The 24,257-nt window shown below is 34.0% G+C and overlaps 1 protein-coding gene across 1 annotated transcript in view; it reads right to left on the minus strand.

The window, feature by feature from the left end:
- Positions 1 to 24,257, minus strand: part of Znf804b (zinc finger protein 804B) — a 555,475-nt gene that overhangs the window by 399,816 nt on the left and 131,402 nt on the right. The gene's annotated exons all lie outside the window — the stretch shown is intronic.

A 24,257-nucleotide genomic window follows, 5' to 3' on the forward strand; every position in this document is an offset into this window, starting at 1 on the left:
AACTGGGAAAGGAGAAATTTACATGTAAATAAAGAAAATATCTAAAATAATAATAAAAAAAAAAGAAAGCACATATGCTAAAATGGGTAAAAGAAGTACATTATAAAATGAATTGCTAAAAAATGGTTGTTGAAAGCAACAAAAAAACATAGATTAAAACTCTGTCAGATATTTCTGATTCACAACCTTACAGAAATCAAAAGTGGAAATTGCATATGATGTATGAGGTTTATAGATCAAACAAAAGAAAACCAAGACCTTAGCCATGAATCAGAAAATAATATAAATAAGATTTTTGACTAGGAACCCCTGCTTTGAATGACTTTGCCATGTAAATCCAATGACAGTGTTGTGATTTTTTTCATACATAAATAGCTTCTTCTAGAATTGCAATAATAGTATATGGGCAGACAATAAATTATCTTGTGTTTTGTTTTGAGACCAGCTTTATATTCAGAGTTCATTGAAAGTAAACATATGTAAGACTTTATTGTGATAAATCAATCAATCCTACATACACTCTTTGAGGTCAAGTTTAGAACTTTGCAACCCATGATTCAATTAAGACCACAAGACTAATTTTAAAACCTTATCTATGGTTTAACCAAGAAGTAATTAACCCATAAAAATTTCATTGTCTTTTGTTTTCTCTCTCTCTAGCTTATATAGTCACTTAACACCAAATAAATACCAAGATGGGTGATGATATAGTAAAGAATTATTCAGAGAACTGTAAAATTCACCTAGTTAATCTTAAAATAAGTAAAGATAATGAAGTGAAAATGGTTTGTTTTGTTTTGTAGTAGTGTTGGGTAGATAATAGTTTTGCTATTTCTGATATTTAAGTTTGACCTGATAATGGATATTTTTCAGAATAAAGAACTGGTTTTAATCCCATAAATAATGAATTTTAAAGATATATTACTTAAAATCCAGGAGAGTTACCAGTAATTAAATTAGATAAGTAAATACATTCCTAATATAATATATAATAAAAATAACTCTTTCAATACCTTTAGTTTAGACTCCCAGATTTAAGAATAAAAATAAAATTACTGTATTTAGTCATATTTATTTTTAAAATTTAGAATAAGTTATTAACTTTGCAATATTAATAACTGTTATGTTTTATTTCTAATAAATTCTATTAAAATTTAGCTCATATGTAAAATTTAGTTTTTACAGAAAAAAATCCATTAGTTAATTGTGTTTCTGTTTTGAAAACTAAAAGACTAATTTTTTTAAAAAAGGGTTAGGGAAACATTAAATAAAACATATATATAAATATTATACATAAAATAGTAAGTCACAAAGTTCATCTAATGCCAAATATTTATCTCCTCAAATACTTTAATCAACACTGTAAAACTTACATGATTGTTTTAAACTAAAATTTTTGTGATTTTTCTATGTTAAGTCAGCCTTATAGCATAACTGTAAATTATTAGCATCCATTCCAAAGAAATGAAAGGTAAATTTGGTGAGCATATGAAACACAAAATATACACATAAATACTTCTGTACAAACCCATAATTACACTATAAACAGTAGTTCAAATACTTGTCCGAAGGTTCAAAGAATTATTTTACACATTCTGTAATGACACTTTCCCTATTCCCCCCAATGATAGACAGAGGTCTGACAGATTGTATATGTTAACAAATGTATTCATAATGAACACATTTAATTAAAATTTATTATTGAAATATCAATAGGACAAAATGTGAAATGTTTTTGTATAGAAATGCCTTTAATATTTACACATGTATTCAAACATTTTGTTCCACACTTCTTTTTTAAAACCCAGCTATATCTAAAAGAAATTCGATATTTATATTTCTCTTCATTTGCATTTAAATATCTTTTTAAGACATTTGAATGGTTCATCATGTGTAATGATTGCTGATGTTTTAAATTCTAGAATCAAGAAAAACAAGTGCATTCACTAAAGGAAAGGAGCTCATTCAAGTTATGTTAATGTGTGTTCTAGGGAGTCAGGGAATAGGGAGTCAGGGAATAGGTCATTTCTCATATGCCTTTGAGTCATTATCAAACAAGTTCTGAATACAGTAAAAAGACTTTTATATGTAAAGCTTCTAATAACTGTTTTATTGGGTATAAATGTATATCTTTTGACAAAGAAAATGTCTCCATTAAGAAGTAAGAGTATACTGTGCAAACATGAGGAACTAAGTTCATATCTCCAAAAGCCAGTGAAATTAAAAAGCCCTGAATAGCGGACTATACCAATAAACACAGTGCTGGTGGGGTTGCATGAAAACATACTCAGTGGAACCCTGAAGTTCATTGTTCAGCCAGCAGAGTATCAATTGATGAGCAACAAAGCTCATTGAGCATCCCTAACTCAAATATTAAAGGTGGAGTGTGTGATGGGAGGAATGAGAATCACCCCCACCCTATTAAGCTCATATGTTTAAATGCTTACTTCCCAGTTAATGGACGGTTGGAAGGATTAGAAGACATGGCCTTGTTACAGGAGGTGTGGCCTCATTAGAGGATGTAGGCACCTAGAGAGGGAGGTGTGCTTTGATGTTTCAAAAGCACACAGCCCATCACATGTCCAAAGTCTTAGTCCGTGTGTGTTGGTTGCAGATATGGATGTAAGCTCTCAGCATCATGCCTGCCTGCCTGCCTGCCTGCCTGCCTGCCTGCCTGCCTGCCTGCCTGCCTGCCTGCCTGCCTGCCTGTGAAAATGCTTCCTGTCATGATAATAGACTAAGCCTCTAAAATTTTAAACAAGCCCCCATTTAAATGCTTTCTTATATGAGAGTTGCCTTGTCATGAACAATAGAAGAGTAACTAACACAGAGCAATGGAAGAAATAAACATGACATTGGCCACCAGCCTACACATGCACTTGCACAAATGTTGGTGCAGTCTCGGGCACAGGTAGGCAAAGCCAAACTAGGAGATACAAATTAAACACACATACACATACACACACACACATACACAGACACACACACACAAACCAAACAACATCACACACATATAATATTAAGGGGATGAGTGCATAAGACTATTTAAACATGAAGATGATGCTTATGTCATTAAGAACTATTTATAAAATTTCTGCTGTATATAATGTCTCTAATAGGTGATAGGATTTTATCAGAGAACAATATATATATATATATACATATATATGTATATATGTGTGTGTGTGTGTATACACACACATATATATATGTACAAACATATATATACTTATAAACTGCATGCAAGTGAGGACAGATATCATACTACAGACAATCTTAAACACTTTGTCAAGCAAAGAAAAGAATTTCATTTGATGTTACATGTTCAGGGATGGCTGAATGAACTAAATGAGAATAAAACAGATGAGAAAATGGTCAATAGGAACACTGGAAAAGCAAATGTCTTAGAAAGCAAACAGTGGGATATGAGAGTAGTTCAGCATGCAAGAAATTTAGGGATGCTAACAAGGCAGGAGCAGAAGACTAGGCAGGGCCAAAAGATAAATAGACTAGACTACTAGACAACAGGAACCTGACCGAGGCAGCCTGGGGCCTGTGTTTTGCTCTCAGTGAAATGGAAAATCACTAATTCTAAGGTGAATTTTGAAATTCACATTATAAGGGTTGGTCAGCATAGAAAGGGAGCTCACACAGTGCAGTAATTAGAATCTCAATGGCTACTCTTTACTATTCTGTCATCTTAAGCTGCTTCCTTGTCACATAAATTTACTTATAACAAACCCCACTATGTAACATTGTGATAACCACATTCCCCTTTCCTTCACTCCTACAACACAGAGCTCTGGCATAAAGAGGGAAAAGAGTGTAAGAGGAATATTAGCCTTTAACATTACTAAGCCTTCCTTAATGGCTATCTACTGACAGTTGGATTAGTGGAAGGTAAGGGTTGTTGATACATTCCTAAATATTTATTTCATAGTCAGAAAGAGGTTGCGTTACTCACAGAGTTTGGCTGTAAATGAATATCAAGAGGATAAACAACACAGTCAGACAATTTTCATCCCCAATGAGCAAAGTTCAAACTCTCCATTGTCTAATAGTCAGCCCTGTAGGATATTTAACTCAAATTTTGTTCCCCTACACACACCCGGGGGTCTCTATTTACACACTCTTACAATGCATTTGATATTTCTATCTTCTCACAAAAAGTTTGCCTTTCTTCTTTTTAGTTTTGTTTATAAGAATTGTTTTTTTTTCTGTTTTTTAATGATAAGAAACCTGCCCTCACAAGAAATTGTGGATAATATCTTCTTTTCCTAATTAAGAGTAAAAGAGTTTTAATAAGACACTGATTATAAATGGGAGAGGGGTTTGAAGGAGAGATCTTATTTAGAGCTGAGTTTTCCACATACCCCCCCACCTGTCTCTGTTTGTCGCTCTCTATCTCTTCTGTGTTTGTATGTGTATATGTGTGTGTGCTCGTGTGTGTGTGTGTGTGTGTGTGTGTGTGTGTGTGTGTGTGTGTATGTGCACAATTTCTGGCTGTTGGTTTCAATGTGTTTTACCATCTGCCATCTGCTATAGAAGGACTTTCTCTGATGTTGTCAACTATGTTTTCTGAATAATAGGTTTCATGTTTCTATTATAGAATCTGTGCAGTCATTTATTTATACTGCAGATTCTCTATTACTATATGCAAAATCATTTTAATGACTCAAAAATACTTTATCGTTTGTTTTCTACTTTGAACTCTATGACAATAAAATAATTTTATATCATGCTTCATTTCATTATTCATGTTTAATATTGCCTAAGATCTTTTTAATTACATCATAAATATACTAAGAATATATAATACATATGTAGAATTTTTAATGTTAAATGTATTTCTACTGCAAGACTTTGACATACTTTTGGACATATAATGGACATTTCTATACAATATAGACTAAGTATAAATTTATTCTCATAATATCAAATGTAATTATCCAATGATCTTTTGTGACCTGTCTCAAGGTCAACAAGAATGGTTAATAGAAAATGGTGATAATTAAGTCAAAAGCTTAGAATGATTGGTAGAAAGAAAAAAGGCTTAAAATGTATGGTGTATCTACTACATGTAAGAACAGTACAGAAAAAAAGTATATCTGCTTCATGTAAAATACAATATATTATTTCATTAGTTTTATGAGTAGAAGGAAATAAAATTAAAGCCAGGAAATTTAGACATACAACACAAGTTCATGCTTACAGGAAGAAATAATGAAATTTGGTTACACCTTCTGAGGACATGATTAGGATTCTGTAGGTAGAGTGCACTGAGCCTTGATTTTCTTTATAGCTAGTGTATCACTACCTTGGTGACAATCAGCACTGCAAACAAACCTACTGCTCACACATCCTGCTGACTACTAGACCCAACCTGCGCAGACTCCTGAGTCAAGGACAAACCTACTGCTCACACATCCTGCTGACTACTGGACCAAACCTGTGCAGACTCCCGAGTCAAGGACAAACCTACTGCTCACACATCCTGCTGACTACTGGACCCAACCTGCGCAGACTCCTGAGTCAAGGACAAACCTACTGCTCACACATCCTGAGTCAAGGAATCACTGAACTAAGAAACAACATGGTCCAGATTGTTCGTTAGCTACTTTGCTTCTGGTAAGGGTTTTAAATGAAAGATCCTGAAATATGCTTTTATCCCTGTTCCTTGCTTTCTGAGATTGTTCACTTTGTTCAAAATGTAGGATACATGAAGATTAACAATTCTTTTCTATGCCTCACCATTATTGTTGGTTTTTTTTATTTCAATCTTTTTCTGTGCCATTAAGAGAAAAAAATCTTTATTCTGACATTCATTGATTCCACAAATATATATCATTTTTTAAAAATAAGACCCCAAGTATCCACACCTTGCCAAAACTTCTAGGAAGACAAAGATAAGCACACAATTCCAATATGAAATGTTCAAATATATGCAGTGAGTTAATGCTATCCATGAAAAATTCATAGAAGGCTTTACTAGAATGCAACTAGCATTTTATTAACATATGATCAGGATTCAAGTGTCTACTCACCTTTCTCTCCATGAATACTCTTATTTCTTCCTTCTCCCTTAACCAATATATAAAAATTGATGGAAATGGATCAAAGCCCTTCATATAAGACCATAAACTACAAGAGGAAATGGAGAAAATACTTCAAGATGCAGGCCTATAGATGACTTCATGAATATGACTCAGAAACTAATAACAAGAAATGTAAACGGGAAACGGATCCCATTAGAAGGCTTCTGCACGTCCACTACAACTATTAACAGAATGGAGACATGACCTAAAGAGTAAATGAAAATGTGAACAGTTAATAATGGAATAGGAAATTAGTATCAAAAATATGTATAGATCTCAAAGCCTTGTCATTCTTTGTCTTCAATGACTTAACCTTTAGATGTCATTTTCTTTCTTTTTGCAGCTAGCCATTTGACTATCTTCTTTGTGTCTGAAAACTAAACCATACCAAGTAAATAAAGTCATAGACATATAGATAGATGTAGATATAGCTAAGTGATATTTCATCTATACTTATAAAATTTGACACATTTGTTCTTCAGCTAAATTTTTCATGTATACACTAATAACAAAAATGGACTCAACAAGTTATATACCTATACATACAGAGATGCATATACACTTATATACAATATACATGTGTGTGTTTATACATATGTAACTATAATAATCAAAGGAAAAGAGGTTATCAACTTCTGAGTAGGGAAGCATGGCAGGGCTCAAGAGAAAATAGATGGGAGAAAGAGGAAGGAGGAGAGAAAGAAAGTGGTGAATTCTATTTAAATTAAATATACTTTTAAAAATTTTAGTAAAGAGGAAGTATTTAGAGGATTATAGTTAAAACAGTTTCAGTATTTCTTAAATTTCCACCCAAAATAATAATCTCTGATCTGATTCCTATAGTCAATAAAGTTCTGAGTATTCATATTTATCCATTTTGTCTCAAGTGAGCCTGCTAACCATAAGGCAACAATATATTTTCACTTTTGGTAATATTCCCTAATATTAGTATGAGTGACTTTATCAATCTTTCTTATTCAAAGTACCATTTACAGAACTTGTAGTTTATAGAACATCAAAATTTTCTGGATGAAATATTTTGAGTTTGTAATAAGATGTAAATACTTCTTAAAGGATACAAAGCTTAATCAGTACCACATTTACTCAGAGGGCATACTTTCTTTATTTTATCTCATTTTAATGAATTAATTTGGATTAATTCTCCTGATGAATAATATCAGAACTGGTTATTTTTAAATCTGTTATATGTATGAATAAATTACTCAATGGGGAGGATGCTTTGGTTTATTTCCTAAACTGGATTTACCTAGGAAATGTCTTTAGGACATACTGATTTTTCCCCCTCACACACTATCTTGCTCTTGTCATGTGAAGAAAAGAAATCAAATTTCTGCATGAGAATCAAGGATACTAGTTAATCTCATTCCTATGAAAATGATTTTTTTAAGCCTATATCTCTGTTGGATCACAAAAGAAATTAAACTCCCAGCTTGAAATGTTAAACATAGCCTTAGAAAACAAGTACTTTTTTCCATTATCATATTCATGATATTTGGATTTTAAAAAACATCAGTTCATAGTACGTTTTCCATATGAACTTGGGAATTAACACATCTTATTTATGTACACTTCATATGTGAATTACTCCTCATAACACAAAATATCACAATGCCCAACACAAGAATTTATATTTTCAGTTTGTAAAAATAGATTACTATAATCTACCTATGGATATAGCAGTAAATTTAGTAAGTAAAAATGGTAGCATTTGGAGATAAGACTTGGAAAGTATGCTTGCCCCTAATATCTAGGGCTTTATGTGGAAAGGAATGAAGTGAGTTAAAATTCAATCTATTAGTAATATGAACTAGGAAAGGCAGGTTAAGCTAAAGAATACATAGTATGCTATGGTTGGTTTGAATTGTACTATAGAGTCGTAAACAGGTGACAAAATGATGGTAAAGCAGGAAGCCTGGCTAGGAACTGAGGCATGGGCTGTAGAGTTCAATGGATAATATGATTTCAATGAAGAAAAGGACCCGAGGAAGCCAAAGCTATGTGATAGAGTGGCAATGTAAAATGGGATACCTAAAGAAGTTATAAAAATCTTTTCTGTGCTCTTCTGTTTATCTGTGGAAACACGTACCTCATATTAGATTTTCCTAGTGTGGTTGCGAAGAGAGACAATGTGAACACTATCCTCAGAAAGTTCCTGTGTGGCAATTTCCTTGACTTATCATAGTTGGTTCCTTCCAATATGTCTTAGCATACCGAATAGCATGTAAAAATACTGTTTAAGACATAAGTACTGTATATGAAAAACCCAGAAATTCTGGGAATCTTTTAGTATTTATAAAATGAGCTTGTGTCAGGAAGATGGCTCAATGAACCCAATGTAAAAGATTGGAAGAGAGAACCAAAGCCATGAAGTTGTTCACTGATCTCCACAAGCTATTTCTGGTATATGCATGCATGTGCACACACATAAATACACACAATGATAAAATATTAAATAATAAGTGCTAATCTTTTCTAACAATGCTTGAACATTGAAAACTATGTCACTTTGGGAAAGAATTTCATCTAAGGAAGAAGCAAAAGAACTTTAAATAGGATTCACATTCTCAACATATGTATCTGAACACTTTATTGATTAGAAGGGCTGGATTGGTTGGTTGCGGTATAAGTTCTCTAAGACTGCAAGCTTCCAGGACTCATATAACTCTGTCTTACATGTGCAGTTCTAGGAACAGCAGAGCATGATGAGGTGAACCAGCAGAGCTCCAACCATGAGGCCGTCGCTCAACTGTGCTTAAACCTTAGGGATAGATGATGCAATATGGCAGATGAGTCATGGAGACCTCTCTAACGAGACACCTTAAGCACAGTGAGAAGCCATATCTATGACTGGAAGGCAAATGTGAATTTACTTATATTACGTCTTTTTTTTTTTTTTTTAACAATTTCTAGAAAGGAAAGCTGTGAAGAGAAAGAATCGGAAATGTTAACAGCAGCACCAGTGGCTTCTGAAATGTGAAAACTATGTTCCGATTTCATAAGAAAAATTTCAGATGTGCAAAGTTAGATTTCAGCAAGGTTGTGCAGCAGAATGGGGATACTCCTAGGCAGAAGCTGGATAAAAGATCTGTTGAAAGGATTAGGTGAACAATGAATCTCTAAGTACAGACACTATGCAAAAGGATGGTGAGGGTTAAGAGGTTGAAAATTAAGTACTTAATCATTTCAGCTTTTTAAAATATACAATTGTAAGATATATCAAATGTTTTGGACAATTTGAATTCTTTCCTTTACTTTCTATGATAACAACATGACTTCCATATTATTTTTATACACTCAACAGTTTACAAAGAACATAAAGCTTAGTAGGAGGTATTGTTCATTCTTTAGGTAACTTTGGTTAGCACAGAGTTGAAAAGGATTACAGTTGACCTATCCCATGGAAACCAAGTACTCTTTACCATGAGTAAGATTAACTATATGAAGTGAAGCAACTGAGGTCGAAGTTAAAGAAGTCTGATAGGACTTCATTATGTGATATATTAGCTTCACACTATTTCCATGACAATCTATCACAGAACTACCAGTGCACAAATGCATTGTAAATTTCTTTACATTTCTAGAGATAAATATTCTGAAATTAAAGTATATTCAATGGAGTTGTTCCTTCTAGAAGTTTAAGGAGATAACTGGTTACCTTGTTATTTCCATCCTATAAGCTCCCAATTGTTTGTGGTTTGCTGGCTTCCTCGGGTTCTAATAGAACATTTTTGGCTAATCTTCACCTCCTGCACACCTTTTATAATGTTCCATAGGAATATTTGTGTCCATACATGTAATGAATGATAGATTTTGCATTTCAAGATACTTGATGGTATCTGAAAAGTTCCTTATACCATGAAATGTAACATACTCACAGTTTCTGGACATTATTACACAAATATCTTTGTGAATTATGACCATTGCTCAGATTATTACAATATATGCTGGTTAAAAAATAGGGGCTAGGAAGATGGCTAAGTGGGTAAAAGCACTTGTGCATTCATGAAAACCTGAGTTTTAATCCTCAGCATGCAGTTAAAAACTGAAACAAACACAAAGAGGAATATATACTCTGTTAAGTTTTTGACAAGGGTTATGCCTGAAACTACAATACTGAAAGACAAAGAAACAGATTCAAGGATCTTGCTAGCAGACAATCTACAGAAAGCTGGTAAGATTGCAGGTCTGTGAAAGACCCTGTCTCAAACAATAAGGTAAAAAATGATAGAAGGCTCTAAACACTCTCCTCCAGACTTCACATTCACCTACATGGGTGTATACACACTCATACTAACACACATGCACTTCATACATTTACAAAACACACATGTAATGCATAGCACACCCTCACAAAAGAGCAATAATAATATCACCAGTGAAACCAGCAACAGTTGTTTATTAAGAGTCTCTTATTTATAAATTCCCTTTGCACAACCTTTCAGATGAGTTGGAAAGCACTCAACTTCCAATTGCCTCATAATATGCATAAATAAATTGTAGTTATTATTATCTCTGAACATTATTATTCTCTTCTCTGAAAAGAATTAAAATGCATACTTCTCGGTCAGTATCCTTACAAATGCTCTGCCAAATAAATTTCTCACTTCTGAAAGATGACCTTTCTAGCTTTCCTCTTAGAAAGGCACTGGGCACAACATGTAATTGCAGTTTCACACTCTCCCCATCCACTCTAAATCAATTATGGCTATAGCATTCCAATTATTTCATTGGCCAAATGAGTAAGTATTGCCATCCATAAATGATAATCTATGCCTTCTCTGATAATTCTATGCCTTCAAAATCTTTTCATTTTGGTCCTATTTGCTCCTTAGGCAATTATTACTCAATAAAAATTGAGAAACAAACACATAAAGAAATATATAAAGTATATCAGAATACAGAAGTAAAAGTATTGAAATGAAAAATGATACTCAATAAAATGTCAATAATTATCTGGAAATCTCCATATACTTCCTTTCTTCCCTCTCACTGCTGGTAGTAATCATTGTCGGAATTTTAGATTATTATTTCTTTATTTTTTCTGAACAGTATTAATAAAACTTCACTAGGGAATGATTTACAGTTATAGAACCATTGAAGATATGGTACAGATACTTTCCTTGTGCCCCTCACCATTTTTAAGGATTATCTACATAGTAAATTATTAATATGCTAAATGGTATACAATTAAGGATTAATCTTAGCTCATTACTTTTGACCTATGTTTCATACTTTTTTATTTGAATACTTTAATTTTTCCCATAAGGAGTTTGGAATGGTGTGTTTCACAGAAGATATGTACAGAGGTGCCAATCTCAATACATTGAATTCAGGGTATAGGCAATCAGTGTGACTTGCTACTAATTGTCTAAGCTGGGAGTTGTCAGATTTGTCTGGAATAGTCTACTTCAGTCACTTAATCACCATCCGGAGGACACATACTAAGAATAAGGAAATAAAAACCCATGCTTTTGATTGTGTAATACTAATGACCTGGTAATTTTATGTAGCCCAAAGGAGCCTCAGACACTTGAATGCTGGTATTACAGAGATGCACCACTACTTCTGCTAAAAATATTCATTTGTGTCATACTCAGTCAGATTCCTTTACCTATTTACTGCAGTTAGATTACTTTGTCATTTTTATACCCTAGTTGACAATGTAATTGAGTAGAATGTGCATAACTCATTGTATCTCATGTTCTACAATCTTGAAAAAGACAGTGGTATGCATTCCTGGTTCACTGTTACTCAGTTTCAATATCCTTACAATGTTCTTTGCTTAATATATTTAACCTTCTCCTCTCTCTGAAACTTCAAAAAAATCATTGGCCTCTTTACAGTCCCTAAAGCTGTGCTTCTTCTAGATTTCATATAGTTGCAGTAATGCATGTAGCCTCTTCAGGCCAGCTTCTTTTATGTTTCCCTTGTACATAGCTTGTGCATCATATTTTCCATTGCTTCCCGAATATTACATTTTATGAATTTTCCATAACCCATACTTCTACTCTTCTACTAAAGGACATCTTTGCATCTTTCATTCTTGGAAAGTGACTGATGCTTTTTCTTAACATTTTACAGCTGAAATAATGACATCAGATAGTTACTGACGTTTTCTATTTAGCACATTTAAGCTTACAATTGAGCAATTTCTTGTGATGCTCAGTTCAAAATAAAATATTTCTATTTTTGTAAAAGGTCTATTTTCATATTAGGCTTATGTATGGAGAGAGTATTATTATTTCAATGATGCCCTAATCATAAGTTTGGTTTTCCATTCAGTTTCTTCATTTTAAAGATTATCATCAAGATGTTCTATCCCTTTTCTAAATCATCATGTCCCATAAATAATGCCTTTAATTAATGACTTACTATTATATGATAGTCATTACAGTTAAAATTAGAATTAGCCATGTAATTACTATTCCTGTCATTTTATAATGTTATTGGAAAGCATTGTCTGCTATAGTCGTAAAGTTATCTTATTACATAAAGACCTACATGAAGAATATTCAGGCTAAAAGCCAAGAAGAGTTTGTCTCAGAATGTTTTCATTCTGCCTTGTTTCTCTATTTCTATTGCTCTTTCTCAGGTATCTCTTAAATTTGTTTATATTAAATTCAATGATATTAAAATATTTCTGCCCCTCTCCAATATGACAATATACTTTTTACTAAATACCACAGAGATTTTTTCATACTTATGTTAATCTAATATTTAGAAACTAGAAAATTATAAGTAGCAAGATTTTATACTTAGTAAATATAGCTCAATATTTTGTAATTTATTTAAAAAAGAAAGTAGTAAATCATACTTCATAATAAAATTTGCATATATTAAGACAATTTGGAAGGCAGTGCATGAATAACCATATCCCACTTTTTTGAAATGCCTTTTAAAATTCTAAGCTTAGGAAGTGACAAGCCAACTATATTTGTCAGGGATCAGAAACAATAATATAGTATAATCACTGTGATAAGCAAATGCTGGAACTGGCATTTGCCCTGGAGGTATCTTTTGATAGCTGTTGACCTAGATTCTGGGATAAAATGACCAAAGTGCTTAAGGGAAGGGACATGAAGCAAAATATGGAATCTCAGCAAACAGATGAAATTTTAAACAATCATTAAAAGTCCAATAAACTCCAAAATGGGAAGCACCCATATACAAATAAAGTAGGTTAAAACTAATCTGGTAATGATGACAATAATAGAACTTTAAACTCTCTTCTGGGAACTTTGGGAAAAGAACCTACACTTAAAAAGCTTGGGACCTACAACTAACAATACCAGTATGGTTCAAAGTGAAGTGACTTGAAAAAGTGTTCCAGCTAATCTCAGTTACTATTTTCACTAATGTGCATTCCCAGAGACATGGTGAAAAAATGATGTAAGATACAGAGGCTTAACAAGTCTCAGAAAAAGTAAAAGTTACACTTCTGAGGAGGAAGTGACAAAAGATATTGGTAAATAGAACAAATAATAACTAGCATATTTCCAAATTATAAAAATAATGTGAATTTATTGATTAAGAAATTAAAATTACAAGGTTGCTGATACTTTTAGAAGTCTACTTTGAAACTTTTAAATGAAAGTGAAAGTTTAATTCATGGCAACAAAGAGAGAAAGGCAGTCTACAGGAAGAAGCAACACTCCAGGGACAAGGCTTTCCCTGGTTACTAGAAGACAGAGAGACATGAATGAAAAGAAAAGTCTTACTGTTGAGCTAGAGATATACTCCATGTAAAGGCACATTTCATGAATAAGGATAGAAGGTCATAGTTTTAAGCAAACACATGCTTCACATGAATAAAGTTGAAAAACTAACACTCTCAAAATCATATAAATCTCTGTGCTTAAAGAATTAAGAATTGATATTACTTAATGTAAAATATTAAAAAGTATATATTACAAAAATGAAAGAGCACACTTGGATAATTTTAAGTAACACTACTTATACCAAGCACTAAAATTACATAAATTGTAATAGGAAAGTTAATTCATGTATGTATTTATGTAGAATTTATCATGTTAAAGAGAAGTAAACAAAAATATTGTTTAAGTAAAACTTTAGCATATTAAATGTGCCCATTTCAATATCTGGAATAAATGTAACCAAGGAAGTCCTGAATATTTGTGAAAAATATAAAAAGAATGATTAAAAGAATTAAATGATCAAAACAAAAATGAAAGTGGAAAATTAGAACAGGACAATGATTAAAGTAAGAAGCAGTATGTGAGGATGGTTAATCTATGAAGTTTATTGTCTCTATAAGAGTAAAGGAAAAATTCTTCAGGTAACTATGATTAGCAGATTAAATTCTAAAACATGAGGGATGGAAAAACCAATTGCATAGAAAAATGTCGAATAAGAAGACAAAAAAGGGCATCAAAAGGGATGGGGTTGTCATCCCATAGTCACATCTCTGACCCATTTTTCCTGTCTGAAAGAATTACAGGGATGGAAATGGAGAGGAGCCTGAGGTAAAGAAGATTCAACAACAGGTCCAATGTGGGATAAAGCTCAAGAAGAGGTCCCAAGGCCCGACACTATTACTGAGGCTATGGAGTTTTCACAAAATGGGACCTATCATGACTGCCCTTTGAAAGACCCAACAAGCTGCTGAGAGAGTCAGATGCAGATATTTGCACCCAGCCAATGAACAGAGCAGCTGATCCCTGTTGTTGAATTAAGGAAGGCTGAAAGAAGCTGAGAAGGAAGGCGACCCTGTAGGAGAACCAGCTGTCTCAATTAATCCGGATCCCCAAGATCTCGCAAACACTGGACCACCCAACAGACAGCATTCACCAGCTGACATGAGGCCCCCAACACATATACAGTATAGGACTTCCAGGTTTGTGTTCATTCAGAGTTGATGCACCTAATCCTCAAGAGACTGGAGGCCCCAGGAAGTTTTGAGGTCAGGTCGGGGGGTGAGAGTATCCACGCGTAGGCAGGGGTTGGGATGAAGAGGAGGTGTGGGATGTGGAGCATTCAGAGGGTGAGGGGGGCAGGGATTGGATTATAGAGTATAAAAAATTAATTTAATTAAAAAGAAGAAGACAAAAAGACAGAAAATTATTTTGAATGGGATAGAAAATAAGCAATTCAACAACAACAAAATGGATGTGGTATTATGGATAACTGGCATATATTTATTAAAATCTCTATTAAAAATATACCCATAGTGATCAAAGCTAAAATTTACCAGGATGAGAAGACTACACAAATTCTATGTGCTCTAGGAAAAGCGTGTCAACTTGTCTAAGTTGACATGTACACCTGCCATTGGGAGAACAGAATTAGCAACAAACACAGTAAGGTTGCCATATGCAAGGATGAGAAGAATTCAACTACTTTTACATATAATAATTTTCTTACAATAACAGTTAATTGCCAGCCTAAAAGTAGAGTAATAAAAATTCTTCAATAGTGAGAATAAAAAGCATTAAGCCATAGGGAAAAATCATTTTATAGTTATGTAAATTTACATATTATGTGCCTATCCTAGAGCATGAGCCACCTTCCACATGTCACAGTGAGGATTTTCTGGGTTAAACTTCTAGATTAGCATATCTCTCAATACTCATAGGAGAAGCTGCTTCTTTAAGTAGATAGATAATACAGGGACCCATAACTAGTCACTGAAAAAGAGAAGAAGGGACTACACAGCTTGCAGCTTCCATTAGATTTTCCTGCTCTCCCTTCAGTTAAAAGAGAGTCATGGTGATACACAACTCCTCCAAATTCTACAGCACATATGCTGTACAATGTGATATAACCAAAGCACTAAAATTTTTTATTTATTTATTTTATTTTATTTTCATTTTCATTTTTATGGGTTATTTTGTTTATTTACTTTTCAAAAGTTATCCCTCTTCCCAGTTTCCCCTCCACAAGCCCCCTAGCCACTCCTCCCCTCCCTGCCTCAATGAGAGTGCTCCCACATCTGCCGACCCACTTCTTCCTCAGCGCCCTACCATTCCCCAAGTCTGAGGTCTGAGTCATCAAGCCTCCACAAGACCAAGAGGCTCCCCTTCCAGTGATGCCAGATAAGACAGTCCCCTGCTACATATTCAGCTGAGGGTTCCAGAACCCAACAGGGAGGACATTAGGTGAAGTACTCAACAAAGGGGGGATAGAACCTGTAAAGACCATATCCAGTGGATAAGCAAGGTCACCAGTTGAGAGATAGGGCCACTCACTCACCTCAAAAATATTAATCCAGAATTCCTCCTGTCTAAAGAAAATATAGGAACAAAGAGTGGAGCAGAAACTGAAGGAAAGGCCATCCAGAAACTGCCCTACCTAGGGATCCATCCCAGATACAGTCACCAAACCCAGATACTACTGTTGATGCCAAGAAGTGCTTACTAGAAGGTGTCTGGTATAGCTGCACCTGGTAGGTTCTGCCAGAGCCAGCCAAAAATCTTTCTTATTCCAAAAAAATAATCTTGAACAACAACAAGACTACATCACCTTTTGCATATATGTGCCTGAAAGGTAATCAGTCTACTTACATTTCTCAATTTGAAATAAAATTTATCAGGTATGCTAGTTGCTCCACAGTTTCATTAATCATCTTTTATAGCTGAGGTGTGGAGAAGTCTATAAATACATCAGAGTTTTAAAGGATTTTTGAGGTACAAATTACTTAAGAATAATTTATCAATTAATATACTATTGTAATTAAATTTAAGATGTGTAGAAACTAATAACTATCAACAAAGCATTGTTAAAATAGATTTGAATAAATTATTAATATAGGAACTGTAAGGAAAATGTGACAATATATAATTTTCAACATTGAAGTTATTCACAGTATGCTTTTTGCTGAAAGAGTGAATCTTATCTATAAATATATACACCTGTGTTTGTGGAAATATATTATATGTATATAAATAATATGAATGTCATGTATTCATAAAGAAAGTTAAGATTGTAGTAATGATAGAACAGAGTAAAAAAGGTGTGAAGGATTATTACAAATTGATATATTTCCTTATGGAAATGAAAATTGAGTCAATTCATATTCCTAAAACAATATGATGATGTACTGCCTCTTGTGGAACAAAAATAAAGAACAGAGGAAATTCCATGACATGAGACTTGTAGGTAGAGATGGAGTGAGAAACAACATGCTCACCTTTGAAAGAGTATGTTATCATCATATGCACTTAACATGTGTTTATTCAAAGTTAATTAACATTTATCTCTATTGAATCAAAGTAGCCATGTTTCATTGCAATCTAGCATTTTAGATATTTTGTATATCTTTAAGTATTTTATAGATGTTAGCATGTTAAATATTATGTATACAATAATTACTACATATTGCTTAATTTTCTATTATTTCTTTTATTTTTATGTTATATTTTAATGACATCATTATCTCTTTCCTTTCCTCCCTCCTAACCTTTCCATGTTTTTGTTTTTGTATTTGTTTTGTTTCCCTCCTTGCTTTTGTTTTTCAAACTCCTGGCCTCTTTTTCATCAATTGCTACCACATGCATATATCTCTTCTAAATACACAAATTCAACCTGCTTAGTTCATACGATATTTGGTGTACAATCATCTTTTGACCAATGAAATAATTTTGATGTAAGTTAAAAAGACATCTTGCAATGGTTACTAAAATAACAAACTGAGTTCTAAGGGTCATTCAGTCACCTAATTATAGATTATACCTTACATAACATGCAGGAGTACTTCCCACTTTCTTCAACAGTCTAAGCTTTCTTGTCCCAGTAAACTCAGAGGAACATGAATTTTCAATTTTTGTTGGGGTTAGAAAAAATAGTAGCAGAAGGGAGACATTCAAGAGCCTCTAGGGTCCTTAGTTAACTCAGATGTATGGAGGCACTCATGAGACACCCGTGGAAATATTTTTTCAGGAGTAGTATTAAATCATAGCTTACTGTCAGAGGATAGTTTCTTGGGGGCATTGGTATAAATCATAGAGTATGAACACCCAACAACTAAAGCTTGTATGTGTAAACCAGGAAAATGTTTGCCCCAGCTCAAGATGAGAACTTGGCCTTTCCTCTGGCAGTATTTCCTAACTAGACAAAAGAAATTCTATTAATGGATGTATTTGATGATACCCACTGTAGTAATTTGAATGAGAATTGCCCCCTATAGGCTCAAATATATGACACTTTGGCTCTGAGTTATTGAAATATTAGGAAGATTAGGAGGTGTTGTATATGTTGGAGGAAGTGTGCCACCTGGGGACTTTGAGGTTTCAAAAACCAATACATGTTCAATCTTTCTGCCTGCAACTTCTGGATCATACATGATGTCTTAAGTACTTCTCTAACCCATGACTGCTTGCCACTGTGTTTACACTATGATATTCATGGACTAATCCTCTAACCCTCTGAAATTGTAAACCAATTGTATGTTTTATATTTTTTAATTTTGGGGGGTTTGTTTGTCTTGTTTTATTTTATTTTATGGTAATGCTTTTTCCTCAAAGGAATGGAAAAGTAACTAAGAATGCACCCACTTTGCTAGTGGTAGATCTTATCTAAGTCTCTTGATTTAAGCTCTACTCCCATCCAGAAATATTCTCATAGGTACACCATGAGATAATGCTAATGGTCCCCTCTTAGCTCAATTAGCACATAACCTTAGCCATCATATTACCTCCAATAAAAGTGTAGTTGCAAATCCAAGTCAGAGGAGAGTAAAAGTAATGTAATATTCTTGACACCTGGTTGAGGCATTATAAAGGTAGTAGAGAATCTCTATTAAATGTGGTTCTAGCCAAGATATGTATGAATCTAAGAGAATATAATCCCCAATAATATCAAATGCTTCAAAGGGTAAAAAGATGCTAATACACAAGTAACTTAACAAACAGTTTTAAATATCAAGTGATTATCAGGTGGGAGGGCCTCTGGATAATGTCAACATTTATCAACATTCACAAATATCCTTTTTATAGAGCAGGACAGAAAACTTCAAAAGGAAAATGTCATCATGATCCATCCACCTGCTCCACAAAACATCACAGTCTAAACAAAAATTGAAATAATTGCATGCTCTAAATTGTAATTTAGTATGTTATGTGTATATATTTCATTCTTATGTAGAGGCTACTCCTCTATCCTCCATAAAATACTTTATGGAGAAAATGCAACAAGTGTGGATGTATATGTATTTGAAATTAACAGAAAACTAAAAATGTAATTCAAATTCTTGAAAAGAAAGATTTAAGATTATTAAAAATAGACTTTCTGATTAAATATTTTCATTCAGCAACAAATTTCAGAGCAAATGGTTAACTTGAAAATTCAATAAGGCACATTTTATTTTCTTAGTGACCCAAGTGCTAATATAATTAATAGTGCATAATTTTATTTTACACAAAGAGATTAATTTTTAACTTTGTTATAGTATTTCATCAGGTACAAAGAGATGTACATTATATTGTTTTTGTAATTTACAGATTTAACTTTGAAGAAAATTTATACTACCTGATAAGATAACTAAAAGAAACTTATAAATAGTAAAGTGTAATTTATGAGAGAGTCATGCAGGAGATGTAATCCATAATTGAATTACTTTTGTCAAGATATTGTTTATGCTCAGTGCATTATAAAGTATTTCATATTTGTATTGTTATAGTTCAAGTTATAAAGAAGATTTTTCAAGTGCAAATTTTCTAATAGGCAATGACATATCATTGGCTGAATTATTTTATATGATCTTTTAAAACACATTTTAGCAAAATTATATTGTGTCATGAGTCAATACAAAGCTGTACAAACAGAAATCACACAGAAAACTCTGTATTGTTTTGTGTCAGAAAAGATGAATCAACATAGTAAGCTCAGGGTAGTGACCTCAATTAGATATTTGGGGCTTGAAAGCATGAGTAGTTCAATACTTTGTGGAAGAAAATAACAGATAATCCTTTTCAAGGTAAAAATCATTCCTGCCTAAATATGAAAGATAGTGTAATATTATCCCCATGTGTTTTCTCTTTGTTGATAGTTACTTAATACATAAACACGAACTAGGTTTAACTCATAAGAAGAATCTTCAGATATTGGATGACTAGAAATGACATGGGGCATTTAAACTGGGATATAAGTTTTGTATACATCAAAAGTTTCCATTTAGCCATTCAGTGTGGTAATGTATTCAGGAGTACTTAGCTCCAAGTAAAAAAACATTAAGAGAAAGTTGACATCAGCATGATATCAAGGAAATCTGCACCTCAGTTCAATAAAAAGACTAGTAAACCTCACCTGGACTTCCACAATAGTGATTTACACCATGGGAGCAACCCTCTGATGAAAATTCATTTCTCATTAGAATGAAGAAGGAATACAGAAAAAACACTATAAGGGATTGACTTATTAACATCAAATTTTCTAAGTAAACAATAGAGGGCAAATAAGTTATTGCATATAAACTCTTTTGTCTATTCGTAATAAAGTAGATAACATGCATGACTATTTCAAAAATTAACTGCAGGCAAATGCCACGCTATTTATTTGAAATAAGATAATCTCTCGACATCCAAATATGAATCACTTGGAGATAAAGATAGCATTGGTCATATATAAACTTAAAAACAGTAAGATGCAAAAATAACTTATCAGATATATATAATGTATAAGATACATCCTTTTTCTCCTTAAAATATCCAATATATTTACTACATTATACGACATGTTCCTGACTTAAATGTAGCTATACATATTATTTCCTATGTTTCAAAGTATAATATGAATCAAAATATATTTATATAAAACAAAGGAATTTTGCTATATTAATAACAGTCATCAAGTTACTTTTGTTTCTTGTCTTATTTTTCAAAAGTAGGTAAGGATTATAGGGAAGGCTCAGAAGAATTTACTTTTAAAGGAGTGGTTAAAACACCTAATATCTATTTTAAGGAAAAGTGATTTGAGCATGAATGAAATTATATATCTGCTTTCATTAGGTGTGAATAAGTTACATGATTTCATGAGATCCAGATATTTGTTTTGTTTTGTTTTGTTGTTTTTTTTCTTGTTTTTGTTTTTGTTTTTTCGAGACAGGGTTTCTCTGTGTAGCCATGGCTGTCCTGGAACTCACTCTGTAGACCAGGCTGGTCTCGAACTCAGAACTCAGAAATCTGCCTGCCTCTGCCTCCCAAGTGCTAGGATTAAAGGTGTGCACCACCACCGCCTGGCAGGAGATCCAGATTTTTAATGAAAAGATTATCATAACATATATTTAAAATTAACACTTAGAGATATACATGCAGATAATTTGATAGATGGCAGTATAATTGATAACAGACATGAACAGTAAGCTTACTGATTATCATTTAAACACACATAAAATATTTAGTATTTCTTAAATTACTTACTCAAAGTTACACAAATCAAAATATATTGATAATCATTACAACACATATCCAAAAACTTTTCTTAGAGATACTAAATAAGAAGATTTGGTGATGAAGTATGGGAATCTATCACTTTACTAAGCGCATGGTTAATATATGTGCATGAAGCTAGAGGTAACTACTGTCATAGGAGTGGAATATTCCTTGATGTATGTTTTTTATCAACAGCTTTCTAGTTCACATGGAGGTCAGCTTCATTGAAGCTAGGCTAAGAGAGAGAAGTATGGGTAAATGCATAAAATAAGGCTTTATAAGCCTGGACTGGTAATTGCTTTTACTTACACTCAATTATCTACGATTGATTTATCTGGGGACCATGCTTTACATAAAGCTGTCTTAATTGGGGTTACTATTGCTGTAATGAAATGCCACGACCAAAACAACTTGAAAATGAAAGGCTTTATTTGGCCAAAATATTCTGAATAACAGTCTACTAAGGGAAGGCAAGGTAGGAACCTGGAGTAAGGAGTTGGTGCAGTGGCCTCGTAGGACGCTGCCTCATACTTGCTTCCTCCTCATAGCTTGTTAAGTCTGTATTCTTATAAAGCCCAGCATCACCAGCCCATCTATTAGGGAATGGACCTCTGATATCAATCACTAATTAAGAATGGAGCTTAAGAAGAAGAAAGACCAAAGTGTAGATGCTTCAGTCCTACATAGAAGGAGGAGGAAAACAATCACAGGAGATAGAAGGTGAAAGGAATCTAGGAGGGAAAGAGGTGGAGCCGGGGAAAGGGGGGCAGGATCAGGTATAGGAAGGGACAGGAGAGAAGTACAGAGGGTCATGAAATCCAATGGAAATATGTAGAAGTAGGGGTGGGGAAGTGAGGATAGCCACTAGAAAGTACCAGACACCAGGGAAGTAAGAGGCTCCTAGGACTCAGTGGAGATAACCTTAGCCGAAATACACAACAAAGGGCAAATAGTACATGTAGAAACCACCTCCAGTAGATTGGCACAGCCAGTAGTTGAGGGATGGGAACACTGACCCATCTCAAAATTGTTAATCCAGATATGTTCCTGTCCAAAGGAAAGACAAGGACAAAAAAAAAATAGAACAGAGACTGTAGAAAACGCCATCCAGAGACTACACCTTTTAGGGATCCATCCCATCTGCACACATCAAACCTAGACATTATTGCTGATGCCAAGAAATGCTGACTGACAGGAGCCTGGTATGGCTGTTCCCTGAGAGGTTCTACCAGTGCCTGACCAATTCAGATGCAGATACTCACAATCAACTATCACTGAGTCCAGGGACCCCAATAGAGGAGTTAGGGGAAGGACTGAAAGGGCTGAAGGGGATTGCAACCCCATAGGAAGAACAATGTCAATTAGCTGGACCAGCCAGAGCTCCTAGAGACTAAACCACCAAGGAACGAGTATACATGGAGGGATCTATGGCTCCATATACATTTGTATCAGACAATGGCCTTATCTGACATCAATGACAGAGGAGGCCCTTGGTCCTGAGGAGGCTAGATGCCCCAGCATAAGGGGACACTAGAGAGGTGAGGCTGAAGTGGGTGAGTGGGTGAAGGAGCACCCTCATAGAAGGAAAAGGGCAAGGGAGAGGGAGGATGGGATAGGGAGGTTGTGGAGGGGTGTTCAGGAGAGGGATATCATTTGAAATGTAAACGAATAAAATGATTAATTAAAAAAAACTCATTATGGGGCCAATATTATAGAGGCTATTTTTTTTATTATTATATAACAGATTTATTTCTTAATAGATTCTTTTTTCATACAATACGTCTGGACTAGTTTCCCTCCGTCTACTCCTCCCAGCTCCCCCATCTCCTTTCTCCACCAGGTTCATTCCCCCTCTGTTTTCTCTTGAGAAAAGAGAAGGTAGAGGCATTTTTTATAGAGGTTCTCTCTTCTCTGATGACTACAACTTGTGTCAAGCTGACATGAAAATAGCTAGCACAGACGCTCTCTAATCTATCCTTCTTTTGCCTATACAAGAGAAAACATCAACTTTTACCTAGTTCTAAATACAGGAAAGTAAAATATGAGATAAAAAAATTAAAAAAAAAAAAAAACAGTTCATGAAGTCTTTGGGATTCTATGTATCTCCCAAACAAGATCAACAAACATCTCTGATAATGAGTCCTAGAAATTATTATTTCTCTTAATAATAGCTTCAGTGGGGTTTACTATAGTTTGAATTCACAATGATCTGACTGCTTTGTTTGGTCTAAGTAGGAGAGGATGTGCCTAATCCTATAGAGATATGATGTTCCAGAGAAGGGAGATACCTGCCTCACACCCAGATAGAGGCATCCTCTAAGAGGCAAAGGAGAAGGGGAATGGGGTGAAGAATTCTGGAAAGGAGGACCAAGAGGAGGACAACATTTGAGATGTAAATAAATTAATTAATTTAAAAAATAACTATGTGAGAAAAGTTTTTAAAAAAGAAAAGAGCAGCTGGGCGGTGGTTGCGCACGCCTTAATCCCAGCGTTTGGGAGGCAGAGGCAGGTGGACTTCTGAGTTCGAGGCCAGCCTGATCTACAGAGTGAGTACCAGGACAGCCAGGACAACACAGAGAAACCCTGTCTCGAAAAACCAAAAAAAGAAAGAAAAAAAAGAAAAGAAAGAAAAGAAAAAGGAAAGGAACAGCACAAAGTGAGTCAGGAATGGGGCGGGCCGTTCAGTGCGTGCAGTTCAGTTGAGTTCAGGCAATGCAGTGCAATTGAATTCTTCCTCCCTCATCCCACTGGGGCCAGC

Source organism: Mastomys coucha, unplaced genomic scaffold (assembly GCF_008632895.1).
Source record: "Mastomys coucha isolate ucsf_1 unplaced genomic scaffold, UCSF_Mcou_1 pScaffold19, whole genome shotgun sequence".
Taxonomy (NCBI): domain Eukaryota; kingdom Metazoa; phylum Chordata; class Mammalia; order Rodentia; family Muridae; genus Mastomys; species Mastomys coucha.